Source organism: Ascaphus truei, chromosome 3, assembly GCF_040206685.1.
Source record: "Ascaphus truei isolate aAscTru1 chromosome 3, aAscTru1.hap1, whole genome shotgun sequence".
Classification (NCBI taxonomy): Eukaryota; Metazoa; Chordata; class Amphibia; order Anura; family Ascaphidae; genus Ascaphus; species Ascaphus truei.
The window spans coordinates 418,454,040-418,466,274 of record NC_134485.1 but is presented as its reverse complement, the minus strand read 5'-3'; the positions used below and the strand labels follow the sequence as shown (position 1 = coordinate 418,466,274).

At 49.7% G+C, this 12,235-nt stretch overlaps 1 protein-coding gene across 1 annotated transcript in view; it reads right to left on the bottom strand.

Annotated features, from left to right (window-relative positions):
- Positions 1-6,081, bottom strand: part of RELT (RELT TNF receptor) — an 80,785-nt gene extending 74,704 nt beyond the window's left edge. Inside the window, exon 1 of the mRNA XM_075592727.1 lies at positions 5,956-6,081. The gene's annotated coding sequence lies outside the window, so the exon portion shown is untranslated. The remainder of the gene's footprint in view (positions 1-5,955) is intronic.
- Positions 6,082-12,235: the final 6,154 nt, after the last annotated feature.

Here is a 12,235-nt window from a genome sequence, read left to right as displayed (position 1 = left end):
CACAATGCCTTTGGAAGGCCGTACGTTGGGGACATTTTCCATTAGCAGGTGATTGAGAGCAGCAGCCTCTGGCTCTGGGGAGGTGACCAGGTGTGTCATTGTTCTGCCGCACACAGCGATGTTACACCTGACTGCACAGAGGAAGAATGCATTATCCACCTCTTATAGAAGTGCCTGTAATTAGGTGTCTACAGGTAACAGATGTGTGTGTGTGTGTGTGTGTGTGTGTGTGTGTGTGTGTGTGTGTGTGTGTGTGTGTGTGTGTGTGTGTGTGTGTGTGTGTGTGTGTGTGTGTGTGTGTGTGTGTGTGTGTGTGTGTATAATTATTATATATAAATATACACACATTAATATATCAGGGGTGGACAAAAAAATGAAATACTAAGGTGCCAGCGTTTTGTTTAGTGCCAGAGGGAGGGGGGAGGCGTTCCGACTAATCCCCTTCCCCCCACCTGCAGCTCTGTGTGTGCATCTGTCACTCTCTCACCCAGGCACTCCTCCCCCTGCCACACTGTGCATGGAGAGAAGGGACAGAGTACCGGACACTCCAACTAGCTCCGCCCCCAGCGCCCCATCCCCCCCCCCCCACACTACTCACTAAGCGATGGTGATGACCTGTCAATCACTGCCATGCAGGTCGCGGCGGTGATTGACAGGCCAGTCATCATTTCGCGCAGCACAGGCGCCAAGGGGGGGGGGGGGGAGATTTTACATCAACTGTGCATATAAATCATTTATATACAGGAGAGCTCAGGTGAACATTGTATAAAGCACAATTTATTCACAGCACCCGATGAAATAATTACCTGTGTAATATATCCCTGCCCCAAAGAGCTGACACTCTAATGTATGCTTCCCCAGGCAATACAAAGTAACAGTACCGTCCCAAAGGCACATGGATAGGATGCTGGATTTTAAACCAGGGGGCAGACATTTAACCCCGTAGCTGCTACGGATTGCAGGCCACTGGCAGGGAAGAAGTTAATAAAACCCGAGGCCATTGCACCCGACGATACGCGTTTATCCCTCTGCCCGCAGTGCTATTGTCCTGGTGATATTGGAGACGGCAGATCTGGGGACAGCTTGTACACAACATGCCGTCTATTTTCTCCTTAGCCGGGTGTTATTTTGAGACGCTGGATCAGCCAACGGCTGCAGCATGCACCTGGAGAACTAGCCCAGCTCCACACATCACAAGCCACCATTTCATCTCCCCGTGGCCAACCCGTGGGCTATGTAACAAGACGTTTTAGGGACAATGAGTTGAAAAGGGGCATTGAATGACCTGTCTATTAAGACAGTTCTCCCTCCATTAGAGAGGTTGCGAGAGATTTTTGCAGGTGCAGCGGTGGGCAACTCCAGTCGTCAAGGGCCAGCAACAGGTCAGGTTGCAGGATCTGGTTATTAACCCCCGGTGCGCTCTGTGTGCACTTTGTTCAGGTTTGCAGGATATCCCTGCTTCAGCACAGGTGGCCCCGTCAAAGACTGAGCCGCCTGTGCTGAAGCAGGGATATCAATTAGATTGTAAGCTCTTCGGAGCAGGGACTCCTTTTCCTACATGTTACCTTTATGTCTGAAGCACTTCTTCCCATTATGTGTTATTTATATGACTGTCTCGTGTATTACTGCTGTGTAGCGCTATGTACATTAATGGCGCTATATGAAGACATACATACATCCTGAAAACCCGACCTGTTGGTGGGCCTTGAGGACTGGCTTTGCCCGCCCCTGTGTTAGGACCCACAGATGGGCCACACCGTGACGTGGCTGCCGGCTTAAAATAATTTGGACAAAATTGAACTAAATTACCCTTTCTTATGATAAGAAAAATAGAGAAGTATTTAACTATACAAGTTGTCAGATTGGATGTGAAAGAGGGCACTGCATCAAAATAAATACACCTCTCTCCTAAAATCATTGGTGGAATATATTGATTTGGCGCACATTTTCGTACGCGTCGTGTTCATACATATGAATGCATTAGGAATTATTTGCATCAAACTTGCCTTGTATGGGGGGGAAAAAAAAAACAAAAAAAACTTACTGACAATTTTGGCGTATTTCTGGCGCACCAAAGTAAAAATACTTGTATACATTACAATTACATACGTGCGCCTCTATCGCCAACCCTAGTGCCGTCTCTTTCTTAATGAGAGAGAAGTTTAAGCACCATAGATCAAAAATAGATATGTTTTACTTAGGCCTGCTTTACGTGATCGATTCTTGAACGTTTTATTTTAAAAATCTGATTCTATGTTCCCGGAGATAAAAGGATTTGAAATATTAAGTGTCCGGGAGCTTAAAATGGAGTTCTCCCCAGAGCAGTGTGAAAGGTAACCATGGTAACCTCAGACGCTAGGGGAGGAAAAAAATGATGATTTTAAGCACACGCAAAAAAATGTTGAGCAGGACAGGAGCTGCGGAACATGTCTCTAATAAAACAATAATGCTAATAATCTCACAAAGGATTCTGGGAGGATTGCAGACTTAAATGAGGACATGAGCTGATTTGCAAGGCGTTGTGTGCCCTTCTGACACTCATGGGCTAAAGGGTGTGTTTTAAAATACTGTCTCACTTTGCGTGTCTAATAACACGTCAGACACGGATTCTACATAGAAACACACATTGATTTTGATTCCTCAATGGAATGTTCAAACGCACCCAAGAACGGAAAACATTTGAGCTCAGAATGATAAGACTCTTTGACACCAAAACAAGTGGACTTAATGCAGACATGGGGTTTCTCACACACTATCATTTGTTGTAATGGTCCTCCCTGCCATTGTGCCATCCTTCACCTCCACCTCCACCCCCCCAGCATCCTCTTCCCCCTCTGTGCTGCTGTGGATGTACAGCCCCCCATCCCCAATTCTCACCTTCCTTATCTATGTTTTAACACCCTTCCAGTGCCTCCCCCACCCCACCCCATATACATCTCTCTGTTCTACATTCTTCCTTTTTTCTTTTCCAATCCCTGTCTAAGTCACAGAAACCTTTGTATATTATCAGTATCGCTGACCTGGGGAAGAGAGGAGAACTCTCGAAAGCTTGTCCTATGACATCAATTGTTAGTCCAAATAAAAAAGGTTTCACCTAATACTGAAGAACAAACATTCTTGGGAGACTGGAAAACGTTCCCAGGTTCGCTCTGGGAAGCTGTTTCTGACGGTTTGTGTTGGTCTAAATTGAAAAGCTGTTAGGACTTTGACACTTGTGGATAAGCGCTCTGCCAGACGTAGTGCTGGAATACATGGGTATATGCGCTTTATTACATTTCCATGTTGCTAACAGTACATCACGTTTCACAAGAACATTAGAATACAGGGAATACAAATAAGCGAACGTCACATATTGCAGAGCACAGCATTAAAGGGGTAATTAAAATGTCTATTAGGAACCCCCTGTGTTTGTTACCATAAATTATTTATGTGTATAGATTTTAAGATAAACTGTCCCTAATGGGACCGAACCGTTTCAATCCACTTTAATAAACCAACCTTTATTTTTGTTTCAGTGGCTATTAATACACGCGCACACACACACACGCGCACGCGCACGCACACACACACACACACACGCACGCGCACGCACACACACACACACACACACACACACACACGCGCACGCGCACACTTCAACAACTGGACCAATGAAAGGTACAAAAGCTAGTGATGCACAGATCACATATACAGCCCCTGGGAATAAACCAGCAATGATTTAGTAGCCCACAGGGAGTAGGACAAACACCACATCACATACAGTATATACCCCACAAAGGGGTAATTACTTATATGTATCCCAGGTCGCCTGAAGAGCACCAGAGAGGGTTAAATCCAACGCCAGATCATAGCACAGAATATAGAGGGCGATGGGTCACTAACACCAGATAATCCCCTATGTCCCAGAGAGAGGTAACCTAACCAAGCAGATGATCAGTAGGATGCCCCCCAGGGGGGGTTTAATAAATAAAAGGCCATCTGTTTCCAGTCTGGCTGCAAATGGGTTAATAACTAGAAATAGTGTAACAAGCAGAGCACAGTGTCCTGTATCCTGCGACAAAACCAGGGACAGCAGCTCACTCCCCTACCCCGGCTCACACCGTCCCTCTGCTATCCCGCCGCAGACATGCACCACTCACACTCACCTACCCCGGCTCACACCGTCCCTCTGCTATCCCGCCGCAGACATGCACCACTCACACTCACCTACCCCGGCTCACACCGTCCCTCTGCTATCCCGCCGCAGACATGCACCACTCACACTCCCCTACCCCGGCTCACACCGTCCCTCTGCTATTCTCCCGCAGACATGCACCACTCACACTCCCCTACCCCGGCTCACACCGTCCTCTGCTATCCAGCGGCTGCAATGTACGACTCACACTCCCCTACCCCGGCTCACACCGTCCCTCTGCTATTCTCCCGCAGACATGCACCACTCACACTCCCCTACCCCGGCTCACACCGTCCTCTGCTATCCCGCGGCAGAAATGCACCACTCACACTCCCCTACCCCGGCTCACACCGTCCCTCTGCTATTCTCCCGCAGACATGCACCACTCACACTCACCTACCCCGGCTCACACCGTCCCTCTGCTATCCCGCCGCAGACATGCACCACTCACACTCACCTACCCCGGCTCACACCGTCCCTCTGCTATTCTCCCGCAGACATGCACCACTCACACTCCGCTACCCCGGCTCACACCGTCCCTCTGCTATTCTCCCGCAGACATGCACCACTCACACTCCCCTACCCCGGCTCACACCGTCCTCTGCTATCCAGCGGCTGCAATGTACGACTCACACTCCCCTACCCCGGCTCACACCGTCCCTCTGCTATTCTCCCGCAGACATGCACCACTCACACTCCCCTACCCCGGCTCACACCGTCCTCTGCTATCCCGCGGCAGAAATGCACCACTCACACTCCCCTACCCCGGCTCACACCGTCCCTCTGCTATTCTCCCGCAGACATGCACCACTCACACTCACCTACCCCGGCTCACACCGTCCCTCTGCTATCCCGCCGCAGACATGCACCACTCACACTCACCTACCCCGGCTCACACCGTCCCTCTGCTATTCTCCCGCAGACATGCACCACTCACACTCACCTACCCCGGCTCACACCGTCCCTCTGCTATTCTCCCGCAGACATGCACCACTCACACTCCCCTACCCCGGCTCACACCGTCCTCTGCTATCCAGCGGCTGCAATGTACGACTCACACTCCCCTACCCCGGCTCACACCGTCCCTCTGCTATTCTCCCGCAGACATGCACCACTCACACTCACCTACCCCGGCTCACACCGTCCCTCTGCTATTCTCCCGCAGACATGCACCACTCACACTCCGCTACACCGGGTCACACCATCCCTCTGCTATTCTCCTGCAGACATGCACCACTCACACTCCCCTACCCCAGCTCACACCATCCCTCTGCTATTCTCCCGCAGACATGCACCACTCACACTCCCCTACCCCCGGCTCACACCCTCCCTCTGCTATTCTCCCGCAGACATTCACCCCTCACACTCCCCAAAGCATTCATCATTTATGCAGAGTGCACCAACATACACCGCAGCGCAGTACAACGGGGTGCAGAAGACGGTGCCCATATAGAAAATCCCCATTAACACACACGGGTGCAGCAGATAAGGACAGCAGCGCACTGTCCCAAAGAGCTTACAATCTACAAGAGTGGAAACATACGTTACAATCAGGCAGTTAAATATACCCATCATACCTCTGTGCCCAGGACATGCCTGAGAACGAGAGATAACTCTCAATGTATCACTTCCTGGTAACACATAATAAAAAATAAAAACACAAATAGCGCAGTGCTGTGAAGGTCAGCCCGATATAGCTATATCCTATAGCACCCCCTCGCCCCCTATAGAGCCGCATAGCAGATAGAAAGGGTTAATATGCCCAGCACGGGGGACGTTACCTGGGTGTGCGGGTCCCCGGTGAGTGCCCAGCGCTGTGTGCGAGTGCGAGAGAGAGGGAGTCCGGCTCTTTGTGAATGAGCCCGCTCTGCCTATTTCAATCCAGCCTATTGTGACGTCACAATGGCACACACACACACACAGTGTCACAAATCCCCGCCTCCCTGTGAATAAAAGTGTGCAGGAGCGGTACCTCTCCAGCGCCCTCTGTCGGGACGCATGCGGTATTACAATTACAAGGCATTGGGGACTGCCAGCGAGGGAAATCAATTGGGTAATATCTCAATGCTGATTTGGGGCAGCCATAGGGGATGGTGTTATTATGCCCAGGACATACTTGAAAACGAGAGGTAACTCTCAATGTATTACTTCCTGGTAAAAACATTTTTATAAATTAATCAATTAACCCCTTCAATGCCAGAGAGGACAGCCACGGCGTTCAAATATCCCGGCTGCAGAGGGCTGACGCAAAAAGAAAAAAAAACAGCCCGCGAGTTATCAGGCACAATGGATGCACACATTATCCCAACTATTTTATTCACAAAATTCATCATTCTTCTTACATTGAATGAGATCTCTTTTAATGAGGTCTGCGGGGCATACATATTTATAGAAACCTTCCTAAAATGACTTCGCCCCAATGTTAAGTGGCTTTGGAATTTCTTGAAGTGCTTATAATAATAATTATTATTAATAATATTAATAGCATGTTCTTGTATAGCGCTGCTGGTTTTACGCAGCGCTTTACAGAGGCATTTTGCAGGCACAGGTCCCTGCCCCGTGGAGCTTACAATCTATGTTTTTGGTGCCTGAGGCACAGGGAGATAAAGTGACTTGCCCAAGGTCACAAGGAGCCGACACCGGGAATTGAACCAGGTTCCCTTGCTTCAACTCAGTGCCAGTCAGTGTCGTTACTCACTGAGATGCTTCTCCACTTTTAAGGCACTTTCTGACCAAAGGAAAAAATCCTATCATGTGTGTTTGTTTTTTTTGTCCCTGCACCGTCCAGCCTCACTATTTTGGGGCCAGGATACAGTACTTTGGCACACTATAATACGAATAAAAAAATAAAACCTATTTATATTTTTCAAATAGTATATGCCACTTAGAGTGTAAGCTGTGTGGGGCAGAGTCTCCCTTGGTCTTATGTTATTTACCTGTTGCACTGTTTGTCATTGATTTACCTATTGTAGTTGTGTAAGGTGCTGCGTACATTGTTGGCACTTATGTAAATCAAATTATTTACATACGTACTTAAAAATGAGACGTACTTGATTGAAAGAAGGGTTCAACCTGTTAAATATTAGGGGAACCGTTTCTATGACCTTATCATTCGGCTTTTAAAGGAACAGGAAGAGATAGACCTTTTTTAAAACATTAAAAAAAAAAAGATATATATTGGATATAGATCCAATGTGGTCTTTCTCCCTCCTAATAGAGGTAAATGAGAATTTTAATCCTAATAGAGGTATATTAGTATTTTATCTGGTAGTGTTAGGCCTTGCGAACGGGTGTCTGCCTTGTCGTGGCTCGCAAGCTTACAACGCTTTGGCCAAAGGGTTAAACTAAATGACCCTTTTTCAAGAGAAAATATATATATTTTACTGTGTATTTCTGTCATGTTGGATGTAGCATTGGGCTTCTCTGTCGTCTGTTATATATAACTGCTAACGGACCCAGCAGGGGTTAATGGGGTTAATTACATTGGCCAATAACAATATTTAAAGGTTCAGACTTTCCGAGGATGAAACTGAACTAAGGGCAGTGGCAGGTTCAATAAGTTAAATGTCGCTGATCGAGACCGGAAACTAATGCGAACTGTACAAGTCTTTGTTTGATAAGTTTTTCACACTTTTAAAGCACAAATCCAGGTGGCCTTGCTTGTTTTGTTGTTGTTGCGATAGGTTTGAAGCAGGGGGGGTCCCCAGAGCTGAACCCCATTCATTTCATCTCCTAGGACCCCCTCCTTCCAGAGATACTTACCTCCGCCGGTGGTGCCAGTCCCTCTGCAGTCAGGAAACTGTGTGCCTAACGAAATGGCGGCGTTTAAATGTCCAGCGTCACGGGGGCCAATAGGAACCTGTGACATCATCCGTTGCAGCTTTTCTATTGGCCCTGCACGACCGTGAAACTTCACAGAGATGTCGGCAGCACCAACGGAGGTAAGTAGCTGTGGGAACAGGGGGTCCCCGAGTTTGAAGTTAATGGGGTTCAGCTCCCTGCATGGCTGCTTTAACATTTCTATGGCAAACGAATGCTTTGGAAAGTTCTTCCAATCTTTATCTAACGCCTTTTGACAATAAGTCAGTGCTAAAATCTACAGGTAGATTGTTTTGTTCTATGTATGCAAATAGTGCTGAATACGGCACGTGCCTAGGGGCCCCCCAAAGTTAGGGCGCCCCCCCCTTAGGTTGCGGTGCTGTCGCTCCCCAGCTCCCCATGCAGCAGCCCGGCGGGCACTGTCTGCCATACTCTCCGAACTTCCGCCCGACCGGAGGAGTGAGCTGCAGCGTCCCCCGACCTCACCCAAGGGAAGGTGTGCGTGTGTAAGAGGGCCTCCCAGCGGCGTCGCGTCATCATGGCGACTCGATGTCACATGGCGACGGATTGCCATGACAATGCAATGTCACGAGATGCTGCAGATGGGGGGCTACCTCGAGGAAAGGCCCCCCAAGGTCTTGATGTCTAAGGGTCCCAGGTGGTCTTACTCCGCCACTGTTTGCAAACACCTTATGAAGACATTATTAGTGAAACAAATAAACAGACGTGGCTGATATGCTGGAATTCGGGTGGCTCAGTAAAAAGCAAAACGTTTCTTTTTTTTGAGCCTCTATGTGGGAATTCCCCTTTAAATGAACAGTAGACCTCAGTTAGAGAGGGTGCATGCCTCGGACAGAGCGACACAGTCGGGCCCAGCGTGACAGAGTCGGGCCCAGCGAGACAGAGTCGGGCCCAGCGAGACAGAGTCGGGCCCAGCGAGACAGAGTCGGGCCCAGCGAGACAGAGTCGGGCCCAGCGAGACAGAGTCGGGCCCAGCGAGACAGAGTCGGGCCCAGCGAGACAGAGTCGGGCCCACTTATTTTTAGCATCTGATAGGTTTCTGTGGTAAAGAATCCCTCTTGGGTATTAAAATACAATTTTTTGGCCCAGGCCAGATGCCTTAAATCTCACTGGTTGTGCGCATTGCAGGTCGGGGTCTCAGGGTTTGGTGTAACATTCCGCTTTCAAGGTCTAGAGTGGTGGGTGCTGCAGGGGAGGTGATTCTGCGGAACCCGGGAACCAATGTCATTTCCCCTCCTTCCCCCAATGTTTCAAACTACATGAGTATCAGAGTAAGACTATCCTCTATCTCAGGGGTGCGCAAACTGAGGCGCGCGTAGATTTTCTGGGGGAGCGGCGGTTACAGAGGCCCTGCGCTTCCCCAAAGATATTTAAATAAAATGCCAGAGGACCGCATGAGGCTTCTGTACCTTGGCTTCGGGCGATGCGTCGCCATGGCAACCCGGCATCAAATGATGCCACCGGGTCACGTGACGTCACGTTGCCATGCCAACGTGATGTCACATGACCCCACAGCATCATCTGATGTCGGAGCCGAGCAGGGGGCGCGAGCCGGGTGAGAGAGCAGGCAGGGGGGGCCAGGTGGGAAAATTTGCGCACCCCTACTCTATCTTATAGACCAGGTGTGGCCAACTACAGTTGTCAAAGGCCAGCAACAGGTCAGGTTTTAAGGGTATGCCTGCTTCAGCACAGGTGGCCTTGTCAACGATTGAGCCACCTGTGCTGAAACAGGGATATCCTGAAAACCTGACCTGTTGGTGGCCCTTGACAACTGGAGTTGGCCACTCCTGTTATAGCCCCTCTGGTGTCCAAGAGTCAATACTTTGGCAATAACACACGGGCCCCTAAAGTGGCATGAGATGTTCCTGTCTGAACGGAGGAGGAGAGAGGGCCAGCGCCTTGTGATCGCTGTATACATTACATATAAAACTCTATGCCCCATTAGACATTCGGCAATGGAAGGGTTAAGGTTCCGTCACACTGGCTGCCCAAGGAGAAGGGATACTCCAGTACTCCTCACTGGGAGATACTCCAGTACTCCTCACTGGGAGATACTCCTGTACTCCTCACTGGGAGATACTCCAGTACTCCTCACTGGGAGATACTCCAGTACTCCTCACTGGGAGATACTCCAGTACTCCTCACTGGGAGATACTCCAGTACTCCTCACTGGGAGATACTCCAGTACTCCTCACTGGGAGATACTCCTGTACTTCTCACTGGGAGATACTCCAGTACTCCTCACTGGGAGATACTCCAGTACTCCTCCCTGTGAGATACTCCAGTACTCCTCACTGGGAGATACTCCTGTACTCCTCACTGGGAGATACTCCTGTACTCCTCACTGGGAGATACTCCAGTACTCCTCACTGGGAGATACTCCAGTACTCCTCACTGGGAGATACTCCAGTACTCCTCACTGGGAGATACTCCAGTACTCCTCACTGGGAGATAATCCTGTACTCCTCACTGGGATCTACTCCAGGACTCCCCACTGGGAGATACTCCAGTACTCCTCACTGGGAGATACTCCAGGACTCCTCACTGGGAGATACTCCTGTACTCCTCACTGGGAGATACTCCAGTACTCCTCACTGGGAGATACTCCTGTACTCCTCACTGGGAGATACTCCTGTACTCCTCACTGGGAGATACTCCAGTACTCCTCACTGGGAGATACTCCAGTACTCCTCACTGGGAGATACTCCAGTAATCCTCACTGGGAGATACTCCAGTACTCCTCACTGGGAGATACTCCAGTACTCCTCACTGGGAGATACTCCAGTACTCCGCACTGTACTCCTCACTGGGAGATACTCCAGTACTCCTCACTGGGAGATACTCCAGTACTCCTCACTGGGAGATACTCCTGTACTCCTCACTGGGAGATACTCCTGTACTCCTCACTGTGAGATACTCCTGTACTCCTCACTGGGAGATACTCCAGTACTCCTCACTGTGAGATACTCCAGTACTCCTCACTGTGAGATACTCCAGTACTCCTCACTGGGAGATTCTCCAGGACTCCTCACTGGGAGATACTCCAGGACTCCTCACTGTGAATCTTGCCTTCCCGTGCTGCGACGTGGTGGCACGCAACCAATGGCAGGGCAGATATGCCCCGTCATGGCTGCGCCCCCCGTCACGGCCCCCGCTTCCCCTGTGCTCCCCTAGAGCTCCGTACAGACCGCCGATCTCGGCCACATGCGCCGCCATGCGCGCCTGCAGCCGGTAGGACCGGGCCGTAGCCTGTCGCAGGGTTGGCACACTTCCCCAGCAGTGGACCTCCGCTCAAGGACCCGTTCTCAACATGCCGGGAGCCGCCCGCCTGTAATCAAATGGGTGTCAGAGACCTAGGTGTGCACTGAAAGGTAGGTGAAAATACAAGAGCCTGGCACACTTTTTAAAGGGGCATTCCTACCCAGCGGGCCACATAAAAATACATCTCTGTAGTAAACCCTTTAAAAATGAGTATACTAGTGTGTGAGCATTTATTTTAGTATTATAATAATAATAATAATAAAAAAGTATAAGCCTTTAACCGCTCTGGTAGCAAAGGGGTTAACAGAAACATGCATAGGCGTCATTTTTATCAGTTCTAATATGATATTAAGAATCAGGCGTTCTAAACTCCTGTCCTCAAGACCCCCCCAACAGGTCAGGTTTTCAGGATATCCCAGCTTCAGCACAGGCGGCTCAATCAGTGGCTCAGTCGAAGACTGAGCCACTGATTGTGCCACCTGTGCTGAAGCTGGGATATCCTGAAAACCTGACCTGGTGGGAGGTCTTGAGGACAGGAGTTGACCCCCCATGTATTAAGGACACTATTAGAATTGTGCCGGGGCCCTGGTATTCTCTCTCTATGCTCCCAGGAGTTTCCTTGCCCCCCAATGAGACGTTGTTTGCCTGTGTTATGTCTTCCGTGTGTGAGTCACCTGTGGGAGACCATTCTGTAAGCAGCCAGCGCCTCCAGGCAGACATCAGCATTAAACCGCACGCGTTCTCAACAACACACTTTGCCAGGCCCCTGTTTTTCTGCAAACAGCCGATAGATTAAGTTTCCTTATTTTGATTTGCGGCAGGGGTACAGCCACACACACAGATCTTCCCGAAAACACACTTAATCAGGGAATGGCCCAGACCATGTTTAACCCTGTCACCATCAGAGGGACCTGCATGGTATTGCATTGTCTGAATGGAGTAGCGCAGAATTTGGGGCTT